At 41.6% G+C, this 16,183-nt stretch overlaps 1 protein-coding gene across 1 annotated transcript in view; it reads left to right on the top strand.

The window, feature by feature from the left end:
* Window positions 1-13,403: 13,403 nt before the first annotated feature.
* Window positions 13,404-16,183, top strand: part of sptb.L (spectrin beta, erythrocytic L homeolog) — a 56,756-nt gene continuing 53,976 nt past the window's right edge. The window contains exon 1 of the mRNA XM_018231110.2: window positions 13,404-13,555. The gene's annotated coding sequence lies outside the window, so the exon portion shown is untranslated. The remainder of the gene's footprint in view (window positions 13,556-16,183) is intronic.

Raw genomic sequence — 16,183 nt, forward strand, 5'->3', positions numbered from 1 at the left:
TGGCCCTAAAGGCAGTTTGGCACATTGGTAAAGGGAATTTATTTTATGTAATATTTTGCTGTAGTAAAAAATTAAAAGCAAATATTTTTTATAAATATTGTGTTGCTGCCAAATGTACAGTATATGCAAACATTAGCAAAGCCACGTTGCAATTTCAGTGACCTGTTCATATTTATCAGTTGCCAGTATGCCTAGTTTTAAATTATTTTTATATTTTAGGGCAGCACGTTGGAGACAAGTTTGTTCTTGTTAAACTATGTGAGCTGCGTTTAGTGCAATAAGAGAAACTTTGTTCTCATAGTGAATAAAACAGCAGAAGAAGAGGATGGAGAAGAGATGATCACTTATGATTGTAAAAAGGGAAACACTGGCACTCAAGCAAAGAAATGCAGGGTTACCTTTTGCTGTTTATTAGTACTGACTAATTTTGCCCCGAAACGATGCACGTCCGCACTAATAAACAGCAAGGGGTAACTCTGCATTTCTTTGCCAAAACGCCCTCCTTAAAAGGATGCTCAGGGAATGGTTCTGTGCTTGGTTATAAACTTTGCTCCAGAGAACATGTATCCTGTTAAATCAATTCTGGTTTTGACTTCTGCTTGCTTATTGGACTACGCTTGAACTCTGCCTGCCTTGACCCCGGCCTGCTTAACCGACTATGCTTGAACTCTGCCTGCATTGACCCCGGCCTGCTTTACCAACTACGCCTGAACCTTGCCTGCCTTGACCGCAGCTGAACGTCTTAACAGTCAGTCCCATTTCAGACCAGTTACATCTCCTCATATTTGCGGCTCAGACAAAGTTAAGCCTGACAGTGGGTGTGCTGCTTCACGTGCTCCAGAATACACTTATGCTTGTAAGCATTTTTTCTGTTTTGGATTTATGTAATCTTATAAAAGCACTATTATTATTAAGTACATGATCCATGCACTATGAGTAATGCCCCTTGTTGTATTAGTAGCAATATTCATGTTAAATAATACTGCACAGACAATTGATTGATGGCTATTTAAATATAATTATAATGCAGGTTTGACAGAGTAGTTATACAGATTTTTGCAACCTTAGTTCCTTGAAGTTACTTTAAAAAAAAAGTGTAGGTTTGTAATGCAACGACACCAAGAAAAGAAGGATCATGGAGTTATGTAGAGAATTGTAAACAATATATTTATTAAATTAAACAAAATTAATCAGTCCCTTTGTACTAAGTTAAGTAGTACCATAAAAATTTGGTCCTGTTCACCCTTATCAACCTAACAGCTATTTGCATCTATCTTTCCAACTAGACACTTAAATTGCCCATGCTAACACATAGCACCTTAATTAATTTAAAAAGATAATAATTTATAAATGAATACAGATTTTTTCACTAAGCATTGGAGTGCGGGTCCTTGATAAAATACTGGATGTTAAATTTTTGGCCCAGCACCCTCCTTGAAAAAGGCCCTAATGTGGGCCGAAACGTCGGATACGCATTAAAGAATAAAGACACATTTATTCACTTGATTATGGAGTGCGAGTCCATTTACTGATATGTTCAACAAAGTTGACCAAACGCACCCGCATTGACTACAGTCCGGTAAGGGTGCATACACTGAATACAAGATATATATATATATATCCAGTATATATATACACACATGCATACACACACATAACACAATGGTCATCAGCTTGTGGGTTTCTAGGTGTTGTATTACAAGCCCCCACTGTTTTTCTTGAAATTAAGGTTCCAAAAATCTGTATAAATATAGATTACAAACAGATTAAAACATTTAGCAAAACTGTGATTTAACTGGTTATTTTTTTTACACCAAGCTTGAGTAAAGTACATATCTATGAGTTTTTAATATCACATTTCAAATAAAAAAAATATTTACAGCAGCTGCATGGACCTTTTTAATCTTGGGAGTGACTTTACCAGCTGTCTGATCCACACAGGATGTTATTGTTAGATTGGATTTATTCATTTATCTCCAACATTGATGACACAAGATATATTTATAGCCACATTTTGTTGTTGTCCCTTGCATCTTTGCCATAATATAATTAAGTGTGCCCAAAATGGCCAGGAATAATATATCACTGTTCCTGGAAATGATGTGCAGTGTTTATTAATGTGGAGTAACAGTGGAGACGAGTTGTTCATAGTCCATCGCTACCAATTGTCCAGTTTTTCGCGGGACAGTTATATATATATATATACAGTATATATATTTGTAGTGTAAATAACTGAAGACTCCCTGCAATATGGCCTGCTCTTCATGATTTCTAAAATGCATGGTCTGCTAATGAACTTTTCTGTAATATAAAGAGGTTGTCACTTTTAAATTAGATTTTAGTATGATATAGAGAGTGATATTCTGAGACAATTTGCAATTGGTTTTCTATATTTATTATTGTGGTTTTTGAGTTATTTAGCATCTTAGAACTAGCCATTCTATAACATACTAAAAGTTAACTTAAAGGCGAACCACCCTGTTAAGGGCTAATTCAAGTTGTTATTCATGGCTTCCTTCTATAGCCATCTCCAATAATCAATCTGAAGACCTAAAACAGTAAAAATAAACTGGTTGATTACTATTCGTTACTGAAAAAGCAAAAGTTTCATTTTACAAGATAACCCATATAGTGTTGCAAATGATCTCAAACTGATGACTATTAATCGGGTTTAGTGTGACATCATAGCCCCCCCCAATACAAAGTCTACAGTGAATTTAACTGCGGGTTTGACTGAATCTCAAACTGAATTCTGAATTTAGCACATTCCTGCTAATTATAAGTAGTGTTTTGCTCATTTGGTGAGGTATTCAGATGAGCAGATCTTTGCTCAACTATGAACTGGGCCAAATCATTTGGTCCCTGGTCCAAAGATCAGATCATAATGAGAACCCAAGATCAGATCATAAGCTGGCTACTGGGCCAGTTTAAATCTTGACCAGCTTAATAGAGCTTAAAAGTATGGCCAACTTAATAGAGAACATTTAAGGGATCATTTATGCAGACCCTGGACTGAAGTGCAAATAGCACTAAGGAGTGTATATACAGAGACATTTTTGTGCAAAGTGCAGTATTGGCAGGCGCAGGCCAAACATGCCCTTACTGTCTTACCATAGGGCAGGTGGTACAGGACTCTAATGCAGTCTGCATCCATTGCCACTCCGTAACTTCTGCACCTAAATTACTGTTATTTTAGTCAATAATCCCTTTAGAGTAGTGGTGAGCAGGTCAGTAGGTTCGGGTTAACCAAGTGTTCTTCCAGCAGGATGCAAGCCTTACGTTCCCCTAGCCCAGTCCCTCCCCTGCTAGAACCAAACGTTATTATTAGTGCAAAATCATAATTTTACAAAATAACTTGAAGATTTAAATATCACATTTTGTATGACAAGATCACCTCTCAGCTGCTGGCTGCTGACTATCCACTACCTCCTGTTTTTCTCCAATTCAAGAGGTCCTCCACCTATCTGCTATTTCTGCACAATAAAAGAAAACATAATTTTTAGTAATTGTCCAACATGAATTTTTTAGAATTCAGTGGTTTTACAATTATTTGTAATTGCAGTTAAAAGCATTGTCATCATTAGCTCTTCCCCTATACATATTTGTATTTTTGAAGGGGACCCGTCACCCAACAAAAATTATTCATAATCCTATTTTATAACATCAGTCAAGCAAAATGAACTTTAATTACACTATATAAATTGTTTGAATCTTGTTTACTTCAGTCTGGAAACTCATAATTATAGCAAGTAGGCAGCAGCCATTTTGTGCACACTGTTATTGTCACGGCCGGCACCCAACACCAGAACAAGTGCTCGAATCCTGGGTCTGAGCTAAGCTTCACCAGTGGTGTGACCACCTTTGAGCTTCGGGAGGAGCCCTCAGCCTAATCGGGTGCCACCTGGTCTTACGAGAGGTTCAAGCAAGTGTTCTGGCAGACAATGGGGCACGGCTGGTAGCTAGAGTCTTTGGGACCGAGGATCACGGTAACAGACAAGGATAAGGCAGAAGGATCGTCAGACAGGCTGGGTCGTGGCAGGCAGAAAGCAAGGGTCGTCAGGCAGGCAAGGGACAAAACCGGGTATCAAGCAGGAAGGGTACAAGCAGAAGAGTAGTCGGATATCAGGCACTGGTCAGGATACAGAATTCGGGATGGTCAAGGTACAGGCTGGGTGAAACACGGATAATCAGATTCAAACAGACAAAATAGCACAAGGCTTCAGAACAGAGCACCAGAAACAAGTTCTATCACGGGCAGTTTGCTGGGAGTGGAAGTGGCCTATTTATACCTTGTTTGGACGCAAAGGTTTTCGCGCCAAAATCGGCGCACACGCGTCAGGATCGACGCGCGCGCGTCCGCGTCAATAAAGGAAACGAGACGCGGGCGCGCGCGTCCTAAGGAGGCAAGATGGTGGAACCACGAGGCGGGCGTCCCCGCGGCCAGCGTGGCGGGCGTCCCCGCGGCCGACTTACAGCACCCCCAATCCCAGGTAAGACAGATTTCCTTACATTACCCCCCTCTCTAGGGGGGGACACCGGACCCCCAGGCTTCCCAGGAAACTTTAAATGGAACTGTTTCCTAAGACGATCAGCCTTGATGTCATCAACTGAGACCCAGGAGTTCTCCTCAGGACCGAATCCCTTCCACCTAGTGAGGTATTGGAGTTTGTTACGTACCATTCAGGAATCAAGGAACTCCTGGATCTCAAATTCAGGCTGACCGTCAACTTGCACTGGAGGGGGAACAGAAGTAAGGCGAGTATTAGCGGCAGGTTTAAGCAAAGAAACATGAAAAGAATCAGAAATCTTGAAATTAACAGGCAATTTAAGGCGAACAGACGAAGGGTTGATAACAGTAGTGATGGGGTAAGGACCAATGAAACGGGGACCCAGCTTAAGGGAAGGAACCTTTAACTTGATGTTTTTGGTAGAGAGCCACACCAAGTCTCCCACTTTATACTGGGGTGCTTCTCTACGTCTTTTATCAGCAGCCCTTTTCTGAGCAGAAGTAGCAGTAGACAAAGAATCATGTACCTGGGACCAAATCATGGAAAATTGTTCGACAGAGGAATTAGCAGAAGGGACAGAAGAACCAGAATTAGAGAAGGAAAAAGCTTTTGGGTGTAACCCATTAACAATAAAAAACGGAGACTCCCCAGTGGAGGAGTGAGTAGCGTTATTGTAGGCAAATTCTGCCCAGGGTAGCAGTTCTGCCCAGGAAGATTGATTTTCGGACACATAACATCTTAAAAATTGCTCTAAAGACTGGTTCACTCTCTCGGTTTGCCCATTGGTTTGTGGGTGATAGGCAGTTGAAAAAGAAAGATCGATCCCCACTAACGAGCAAAATGCGCGCCAGAACTTAGAGACAAATTGAACACCTCTGTCTGAAACAATATTACTGGGAAAACCATGCAACTTAAATATATGTTGAATAAAAAGTTCGGACAAAGTTTTGGCAGATGGGAGGTGAGGAAGAGCAATAAAATGACCCATCTTACTGAATCTATCCACCACCACCCAAATTACTGTTTTCCCCTGGGACACAGGCAACTCCACAATAAAATCCATAGAAAGATGGGTCCATGGTCTTTCAGGAATAGGGAGGGGAATCAGTAACCCTTGGGACAAATTTCTAGAAGTCTTGGAGCGTTGGCAGACAGGACAAGAATCCACAAAAGATTTAACATCTTGTTTACAGGTCGGCCACCAAGCACTTCGAGTAAGTAATGAAATAGTTTTACTTACACCAGGATGTCCTGCCATCTTGGAATCATGAACCTCTCTTAGAACCTGTTCTCTAAGATCTTCAGGAACAAATAATCTCCCAACAGGAGTGTTAGAGGGAGCGTCTGTCTGAACAGGGGATAACAAAGAAGAGAGATCAGATTCCAAAGTAGCCACAATGACTTCACCCGGAATAATTGTACTACAGTCATCAGTTTCAGAATATATTGAGTCAAAGCTTCTGGAAAGAGCATCTGCCTTGACGTTCTTTGTACCAGGCCTAAACGTCAAGATAAAGTTAAACCTAGAAAAGAACAAAGCCCACCTTGCCTGTCTGGGATTTAGACGCTTTGCTGACTCAATATACAACAGATTTTTATGGTCAGTGTAGACCGTAACCTGGTGTTTAGCCCCTTCTAGTAGATGCCGCCATTCCTCAAAGGCCCACTTGACAGCTAATAGTTCTCTATTCCCTATGTCATAATTTGCCTCTGCAGGAAGAAATTTTCTAGAGAAAAATGCACAGGGGTGTAACTTATTAGTTATCGGGTGCCTTTGAGAGAGAATTGCCCCTGCTCCCACCTCAGAAGCATCTACCTCGACTATAAAAGGTAGTGTTGTATCAGGATGGCGGAGGATTGGGGCAGAACTAAACTCCCTTTTGAGGAACTCGAAAGCTTGGATAGCTTCCGGAGGCCACATACTGGGGTCAGCACCTTTCTTAGTAAGATTTGTGATAGGAGCCACAATAAGTGAAAAATTTTTAATGAATTGCCTATAATAGTTGGCAAAACCTAGGAACCTTTGGGTTGCACGTAAAGAATAAGGTTGGGTCCACTCCAGGACAGCTCTTACCTTGTCTGGATCCATTTCGAGACCCTTGGAAGAAATATTAAATCCCAAGAACTGTACGGAAGCAACCTCAAAAGTACACTTCTCCAATTTTGCATACAGGTTATTAGCTCTAAGCCTACGCAATACCTCACAAACATGAAGACGATGATCAGACAGATTGGCAGAGAAGATGAGGATGTCATCTAGGTAGACCACTACGTATATCCCCAGCAGGTCCCGAAAGATGTCATTGACAAACTCCTGAAACACTGCTGGGGCGTTACTTAGACCAAACGGCATAACAAGGTACTCGTAGTGGCCATCCCTAGTATTAAAAGCCGTTTTCCACTCATCCCCCTCCCTGATCCGAATGAGGTTATAGGCACCCCTCAAGTCAAGCTTGGAGTAGATCTTAGCATCCTTGACCTGGTCAAATAGTTCGGAGATTAATGGTAAGGGGTAGCGGTTTTTTACAGTGATTTTATTAAGCCCCCTATAATCAATACAGGGGTGTAAACCACCGTCTTTCTTACCCACAAAAAAGAACCCTGCCCCCGCAGGGAACAAGAGGGCCTAATGAAGCCCCTGTCAAGATTTTCTTGTATATACTCTTTCATTGCCTGGGCTTCGGGCAATGAAAGAGGGTAGGTTCTACCACGTGGAGGAGTTGACCCAGGAACTACATCAATAGGGCAGTCATACTGCCGATGCGGAGGTAAGGTCTCAGCTGCTCTTTTAGAGAAAACATCAGAGAAAACAGAATATGCTGTGGGTAACCCCTCAAGAGAAGTAGTGGCTACTACAGAGGGAAAACAAACCCCACTACATCCTGTACCCCATTGAGTCACCCCCTTAGAAACCCAGTCTATCAGAGGGTTATGCCTCTGGAGCCATGGTAAACCAAGAATAAGAGGAGAGGAAGCTCCCTCAATGAGGTATAGAGCTATCTCCTCACAGTGTAGATTATTTGCACACATGGAAAGATTTGTGGTCTTTTGGGAAACCACCCCTGATCCCAAGGGTCTTTTATCGACAGCCAGAATTCTCATGGGGGAAGATTGAGGGCAACCAAAGGAATTTTATTTTTAGCAGCGAATGCTGCGTCCAAGAAATTACCCTCCGCCCCAGAATCAATGAAGGCTGACAATTTAACAGTGCCCGTAGGCCAGGTTAATTTAACAGATAATAGGACCTTGGAGGCAGATTGGGGAGAGGAAACGCCTGCACCCAAATGGAGCTCCCCTTCTCCATTTAGGCTAGGGCGTTTCCCGGCCTCTTGGAACACTGATTGAGGAAGTGACCCTTCTCCCCACAATACAAACACAACCCAAGAGACCGCCTCCGTGCCTTTTCCTCAGGAGTAAGGTGAAAAATGCCCAGCTGCATAGGCTCCTCCTGAGGTTGAGACACAGAGGGGTTTGACAACTTAGCGCTAAAATTATGCTTATACACAGAAGAAGTACCCTGTTCCTCCCGATTTTCCCTCTGTCTCCTATCTATCTGGATAACCAGAGACATAAGGTCATCCAGACTGGTAGATAGGGGGTAATTGACCAGGCTGTCTTTGACAGATTTGGCTAGACCGATGCGAAACTGGCTCCTTAGAGCTGCATCGTTCCAACCAGTTTCCACCGCCCACCTACGAAACTCTGTGCAGTAAATCTCCACCTCCCGTTTACCCTGGCGTAGTTTGCGAATCACGGAATCGGCCGAAGAGGCGCGATCCGGGTCATCGTAAAGAATGGCCATAGAGCGGAAGAAAATATCTAAAGAGTAACGGGCAGGGTCAGTGGCTGGCAATCTAAGTGCCCAGACTTGGGGGTCACCCACTAATAGGGTCATTACGAACCTGACCTTTTCCTCGTCAGAGGGAAATGAGTGGGGGAAAAAGCTGAGGTACAGCTTACAGGCCTCTTGAAAAACAAAAAACTGGGTTCTGTCCCCACCAAACTTGGCAGGAAATGCAATCTTGGGTTCCTGAGGTCTGAATACAGCACCCCTATCAGGCAGGGAACCCACAGAAGGAGTAGGAACAGAACTGGCTGGCTGCTGCGAGGGTTCCAGCTGGCGTGTTAGGTTATGGAACCCCTGGAGCAAATAGTTCTGCTTTTGCTCCTGCTCCTCCATACGTTGCAGTAGAGTAGTTAGCAACAGCTCGGAAGAAGATGGAAGTGGAGCAGCGGCAGCAGCTTCGGTGTGATCGTCGTCCTCCATGGCCCGTGATAATGTCACGGCCGGCACCCAACACCAGAACAAGTGCTCGAATCCTGGGTCTGAGCTAAGCTTCACCAGTGGTGTGACCACCTTTGAGCTTCGGGAGGAGCCCTCAGCCTAATCGGGTGCCACCTGGTCTTACGAGAGGTTCAAGCAAGTGTTCTGGTAGGCAATGGGGCACGGCTGGTAGCTAGAGTCTTTGGGACCGAGGATCACGGTAACAGACAAGGATAAGGCAGAAGGATCGTCAGACAGGCTGGGTCGTGGCAGGCAGAAAGCAAGGGTCGTCAGGCAGGCAAGGGACAAAACCGGGTATCAAGCAGGAAGGGTACAAGCAGAAGAGTAGTCGGATATCAGGCACTGGTCAGGATACAGAATTCGGGATGGTCAAGGTACAGGCTGGGTGAAACACGGATAATCAGATTCAAACAGACAAAATAGCACAAGGCTTCAGAACAGAGCACCAGAAACAAGTTCTATCACGGGCAGTTTGCTGGGAGTGGAAGTGGCCTATTTATACCTTGTTTGGACGCAAAGGTTTTCGCGCCAAAATCGGCGCACACGCGTCAGGATCGACGCACGCGCGTCCACGTCAATAAAGGAAACGAGACGCGGGCGCGCGCGTCCTAAGGAGTCAAGATGGTGGAACCACGAGGCGGGCGTCCCCGCGGCCGGCGTGGCGGGCGTCCCCGCGGCCGACTTACAGCACCCCCAATCCCAGTTAAGACAGATTTCCTTACAGTTATTAAAGCAAGCCTTGCATCATCTCAGAATTTTGTTTGTGCACCAGAATGGGGGACCTGATGTCCATCCCCATGTACTGACTACACAATTAAACGATGAAGAGAACAGGGGAATGTGGGGAGAGCAGTGACATCTAGGAAGGGCTGAATGGAAATTGAAAGTAATTATCTGCCCCGTCTCTAAGCCTGAGGCATAGAGGAGGGGCAGACAATATTTAATTGACAGCTGAGATTTTTAAATGAGTTTACAACAGCTATGAATGCTTTAATAAAAAAATAGAAATTGGATTTCATGTTTCACTTGAAAAGGACTTTTATAATACAGCTTTTTGTATCTGGGTGACAGGTCTACTTTAAAGGGGTTGTTGACCTTTAAATTAACTTTTAGTATGATGTAGAGAGTGATATTGAGACAATTTGAAATCGGGTTTCATTTTTTATATTATTTGTGGTTTCTGAGTTATTAGTTTTTATTCAGCAGCTCTCCAGTTTCAGCCATCTTGTTGCTAGAGTCCAAGCTACCCAAGAAACCATGCATTGATTTGAATAAGACACTGGTATATGATTAGGAGAGGGCCCAAATAGAAAGAGGAGTAATAAAAAGTAGCAATAACAATAAAGTTGCAGCCTTACAGAAAATGTGTTTATAGATGGGGTCAGTGACCCTCCCATTTAAAAGCTGTAAAGAGTCTGAAAAAAAGGCATACAATTTAACTTTAAAAAAAGAAAAAATTAAGGCCAATTGAAATGTTCCTTAGAATTGACCAATCTATAACATGCTCAAAGTTAACTTAAAGGTGTGAACCATCCCTTTATTGTACACGTCCTGTTATCAAAGTAATATATGAATGATATGGGGCACCTATTAGCATATACACTGTAGGGGAACATATTCCTTAAAGGTGTCGTTCATCTTCAAACACCTAGTTGTTTTCAGACCAAAATTACGACTTTTTCCCAATTACGATTTCTATTTTGTATGTGTGACCATTTTTCTAATATTCAAGTGTCAGGTTTCACCTTCTAAAGCAGCTCTGGGAGGAGGGGGGTCACCGACCCTGTAAACTGTTCTAAATTGATACATTTGTTATCTTTGTCCCTGCTGAGCAGAATATCTGGGTTTCATTACAGGCAGCTGTTAGAATTGATACAATAGTTGATAATAGTCCTGAGATTCTGCTGAGAAATGTATCAACTAAATGTTGCAAAATTGTAACAATTTAGAGTCTCCACCTGAATTACTAAGCTGCCAGACTCAAACACCAGAGACACGAACATTCAATCAAAAAACTTAGATTTTGAAAAAAACAGTAACAAATAAGTAATGGAAAGTCATTTTAAAAAAAGTCTTTATTTCTGAAGAACAATCTGAAAACAATTGAACTGAAAAAAGTAGGGATGCACCAAATCCAGGATTCGGGCTTTATCAGCAGGATTCAGATTCGGCTAATCCTTCTGCCGGGCCGAATCCAATCCTAATTTGCATATGCAATTTAGGGGTGGGGAGGGAAGTCGTGTGACTTTTTGTCACGAAACAAGGAAGTAAAAAATGTTTGGGAATATGCATATGCAAATTATGATTCGGATTCGGTTCGGTATTCGGCCGAATCTTTCACTAAGGATTCAGGGGTTCGGCCTAATCCAAAACAGTGGATTCGGTGCATCCCTAGAAAAAAGTATTTGGAAGGTGAACAATCCCTTTTTAGGCACTTAATAGACACATCAACTTAAAATTGTTTTCCATATCCAAAGTGTGGCAAAGTTGGGGAGGGGGCTCCTGGTGTGGGTGGCCATGCTAGGTTTAAAGAAAGACATACCAATAATGCCATGACTTTTCTGATAAAAAAAGAGTCCAATGGTGCAAAATTCAGTAGAGGGTGGCTTGACAGCAATGTACTGTTGAAGTGACCTTGCCATATGGTTTTATTATTACAAAGAAAAATGAGATAATTTTTAAACATTTTGATTATAATGGAGTTTATGGGAGATTGCCTTTTCATCATTTAGAGTTCTCTGGATAATGGGTTACCATATAATGGATCCCATAGCTGTATTAAAATGCAGCTTACTTCTGTAGGAACATGCAAAGTTTGATTGCATTATGACAGGTTGCAACAGAGTGTCAGCAAGAGTCTCTTAAAGAAAAAGTGGCTTTTATTTCAGCTGGCAGCAACAGGTACAAAATAAAGGAAATTTTTTCTTTGCAAACAACAAAATTAGCTTTTGGCAGCAGTCTCCGATCAATAATATAAAAAAAAAGAAAAAACAGTATAGTTGCAGACCTTCCCCACGGTGACAATGTGTGCACAGGCACATAGGATCCTTAGTGTCAGGATCCCAGACACACACAGGCTCTCTCTCTCTCTCTCTCTCTCTCTCTCTCTGTCTCTCTCTCTCAATTCACACTGTCTAGAGAAAAGGAATGATTGGCATATGTTATCTACCACAGCAGTTATCCTAACAGAAAGCTAGGGGGCAGCATAGTATGTGTTTTTTTCTTGACATTTCTCAGATACCTTCTTCTTCAACTCTACCCATCTTCCATATCACTCCTGTCTCTTGCAACTGACAAAAATAATTGTCAAAGTTTACATTTTGGTCTCACTTGCCAACTAAAGGTAAAGCTTAGAACAGTACCACACTTTCTGCAGTGTAACAAAAAGCAACAAATCCAGAGAATATGGCAAAGGCTGTACGTTACAGTGTATCTCTAAAGTCAAAGATGAATGATAGAAGCCCAGAGCAGGATCTTACAGATCTTTCTAAGCAGTGACAGTTGAGCTGCTTGAGTATCTGCAGTTTCCAGCCTCCCACGCACAGCTTTTTATCTCATTAGCTGGTTTGTCAACACCCAAGGCATGGTGGTTGCTAAAGAAAATATGTTCTCTGGGGTGCCCATGGCATTAAGGTAGTAGAAGAAAATATATTCCCTGGGCTGAACACACTTGATATTTTAAAGTAGGGGCTGGGTCAATAAGGGAAGGTTTGGGCCCCAAATTGAGCATAGAAATCTAAATAAGTGATGCCAAGAGTTATTGTTCAAGAGCATCTGGCGGACCAGAGCTTTGGCTTCCCTGATATTCATGCTAAGAATATCACTGCACAGTTTAATTTGTAGATACACTGTTCACATTTTTGCCAAGGGGGCCCCTTTCTAGGTTTAGAACCCAAGCCAAATGCCACTTCTGCTTTCTCCCTAAAACTGGTCTTGAGGTCATTTTACAATGTTATGTTGAACAGAAAACATCAATCTGAGTGCCCCAAACATAAGTCTAAAACTATAATTTCCAGGAACTTCCAGGAAAATAATAGGAATGCACCAAATCCAGGATTCGGTTTGGGATCTAACCAGGATTTGGCATTTTTCAGCAGGATTCGGATTCGGCCGAATCCTTCTGCCTGGCCGACCGAATCCTAATTTGCATATGAAAATTAGGGGTGGGTAGGGAAATCACGTGACTTTTCGTCACAATAGAAGAATGTTTTTCCACTTTTTCCTTTACTGCCCATAATTTGCATATTCAAATTTGGAATCTTTCACAAAGGATTCGGGGATTTAGCTGAATCCCAATAGTGGATTCGGCGCATCCCTAGAAAATAAACAGTAAACATCAATGTGTAAAAATCAATAACTTGAAATGTACACAGAGTAGATGCAGGCAGATAAGAATTCACTTGGCAAAGTGAATGGTGTGTGTCTGTTTCCTTGTGACTTGGGTAATATTTTGGGCTCCTTAACTGAGCCTTTGAGTTCTGTGCTTAACCAAATGTTGTGTCGTACTGAATGAGTGACAGAAGCCATGCCATTCCACAGCTGACTGTATACAGAGAATATCTCACCCCCTCAGGAATGCCATTGCTCACTTGCTGATAACTTTATTTTTAACATGGGCGGGTCCTCAGCCAGTGCAATGGGGACTGCAGCATAACGGTGTAGTTGTACGTTTTTTTCAGCTGTTCTTTCTTCTTTGTCCTTCACTTTCATGCCTTTCAACTGTGCCACCGAAACAGTGTCAAGAAAAGCTGGAGAGAACAAGGTAAAGTATTTTATGCGGCAGGTACTGCTTGATTGGCTGCAGGTTAGATGGAAGTATGGAAATTTGATGTATATATAATCAGAATATATTTATATATATATATATTGTACAGTATATATATATTTATACTGTATTTATATTGCCTCTCTGTGTATCTATGAATTTAGATACAGAGGTTAAACAAAGGCCAATATGCTTAAATTACTATCGTTTCATAAAGGCCAGTATTCTACAGTGAAAGGTCCAAAAGATTGTGTTTAGCCCTTTCATATGTATCGCTTGGGCTTTGTGTGACTATGTGCGCATTTGTGTAACAGGGCTTTTTTTTCTGAGCGTGTAAATCATTCAGAAACCTTGCACAGGATCGATTGAGCAGAGCAGGCACCCATGGAATAGTTGTTGGTGTTGCATGTTATTAAAAACAAATGAATACAGTTATGTACATGGCAGTAATGTTATGTGAAATCGCTAAAACCAGAAGAACCAGTAAGTACAAGCTGTTTAGGAAGGGACAAGTTATTATAATGAAATATTTGTAAATAGAATTTATTATGAGTGCTACTGCATGTGCTACTTATTAGCAGGTTTTGTCCTGATGCCTTTTGACATAGTAGAGTTCGGTCTTATGATAAGGAAATGAGATGCAAGAAAGCCCTGATGTACTTAGGTCTTGCCTTGACTAGGCTGTAAATATAGTGCGTAGCTTGTTGTGCCATAATACAGAAACTCAGTGCTATGCCTGCTAAATCACACACAACTGAAGGGCAGGTAACTGTGTGATCATGACCTGCCTGTATGCCCGACCTCCTATATCTGTCAAAAATATTGTAGTTTTTTTGTTGGAGGCACAATTAAACATGGTGAATTTAGGTACCATGGACAAGTGTCCTAAAATATGCTTTTTTGGTATTGGTAGACTGAATGCGCCCATAATGGGCTATATATTGCACAATCTAACACTTTCCTGTAGAATTTAAAAACTGAGAAGATATGTCCGTCTGGACGGAGTTACAGCAATAAAGGCATTTTAGATGTCCTCTTCAGGGCTTTTTTTATGAACACTGGGCAGCTTTCAAACTGGGTAGTAACATATGGCAAATAGTCAAATCTTTGCCTTTGTTGTTCTACCTGCAGCCTGGCAGAAGAAGGTGAATCACTGACTGGATGCCAGGGGTTACTACCCAGGTGCAGATTTGCAGGGATGCATAACTGTATGTCTGGGAGGAGGAAGTGGCAAAAACTGATGGACTTTGGATAAAAAGGGGGCATAAACAAAAATATATGTATGTATTGGCTGTATATTGTGATTTATATTGCACTACTTGTATACATTGTGCTGTACATTCAAACAACACATATGTATAAAATAATAAACATAACATAAATATCTAGTAGACAGATGAAAGGCTAATGAATGAGATAGAAGAGATGTGTAGAGACACCAATTTCCTAGTATTTGAGAGAATTATCTGAGCATAACAAGATGTACACCTGTCTCTTTCAGCCTCAAGTGCAAAGTAGAATGGTATAAATATGAAGCTTTTTCCTATTTAAAGGGTGATAGACTGAAAAAGATCGTAAACTTTTTTTGGGGGTACCCTCCTTCCCCCCTACATTTGCTAACATATGGCACCTAAACTATACTGTGTGCACATGTGTAGGGCAATATAACAACTTTATATCATTTATTAAGGTTCCCTGGGCTTGTGTAGTGTAATGTATTTGCTGCAGCATATACGTCCATTGTACTTTAACTGCACGCCGTATGCAAATTAGCCAACGCTAGCGTAACTTCGAACTGCTGAGCGTAATTTTGCTGGCGTAATTTCGCCAGTTTTCGGTACCCTGTGCGCAACTTCTGATCTTCGTGAATTAGCATTGTCCAGGTGAATTTTCACCTGGCGAAGTGTTGCGATGTGCGCGAAGCCAGCGCTGGCGAATTTTTGCCGGTTAGTGAATTTGCCCCAAAGAGTGATATTCTGAGACAATTTGCAAATGGATTAAATTTTTTATCATTTGCTGTTTTTGAATTATTCAGCAGCTCTCCACTTTGCTATTTCAGCAGTTTGGTTGCTAGGGTCACAATTACCATAGCAACCATGCACTGATTTGAATATGAGACTGGAAAATGACCTGAATAGAACGATGAGTAATAAAAAGTACATACACAAAACAATACATTCATAGCCTTACAGAGCATTTGATTTTTAGAAGGAGTCAGTGACCCCCATTTGAAAGCTGGAAACAGACAGAAGAAGGCAAATAATTAAAACAACTATAGAAAATGAAGGCTAATTAAAAAGTTGTTTAAACGTGAACCACCCCTTTACTACAGGACTACGGAATAGCTAAGGGATTGCTGGCCAATGCTATCTATAATAACGGCTCCTTGTTGAATTAGAAATATACCAGATCATTGTTGTTTACACTGTATTTATTAGCGGTGTTATTCAGTGGATGCTTCAGGTGCACTTTTTTGGTTTTGAACACTGAAATTTTTTTGGCCAAAGTATATGCTGACTGATGGGTTCACACATGATAAGTGAATTCCTATAGGGCGTGATGCCTGAAATGCAAGAAGACTGATAATGCTGCTCTGCTCTTTCAAGATAAAGAAGCTAATTGGAA

This window comes from Xenopus laevis, chromosome 8L, assembly GCF_017654675.1.
Source record: "Xenopus laevis strain J_2021 chromosome 8L, Xenopus_laevis_v10.1, whole genome shotgun sequence".
In the NCBI taxonomy this organism is placed as follows: Eukaryota; Metazoa; Chordata; class Amphibia; order Anura; family Pipidae; genus Xenopus; species Xenopus laevis.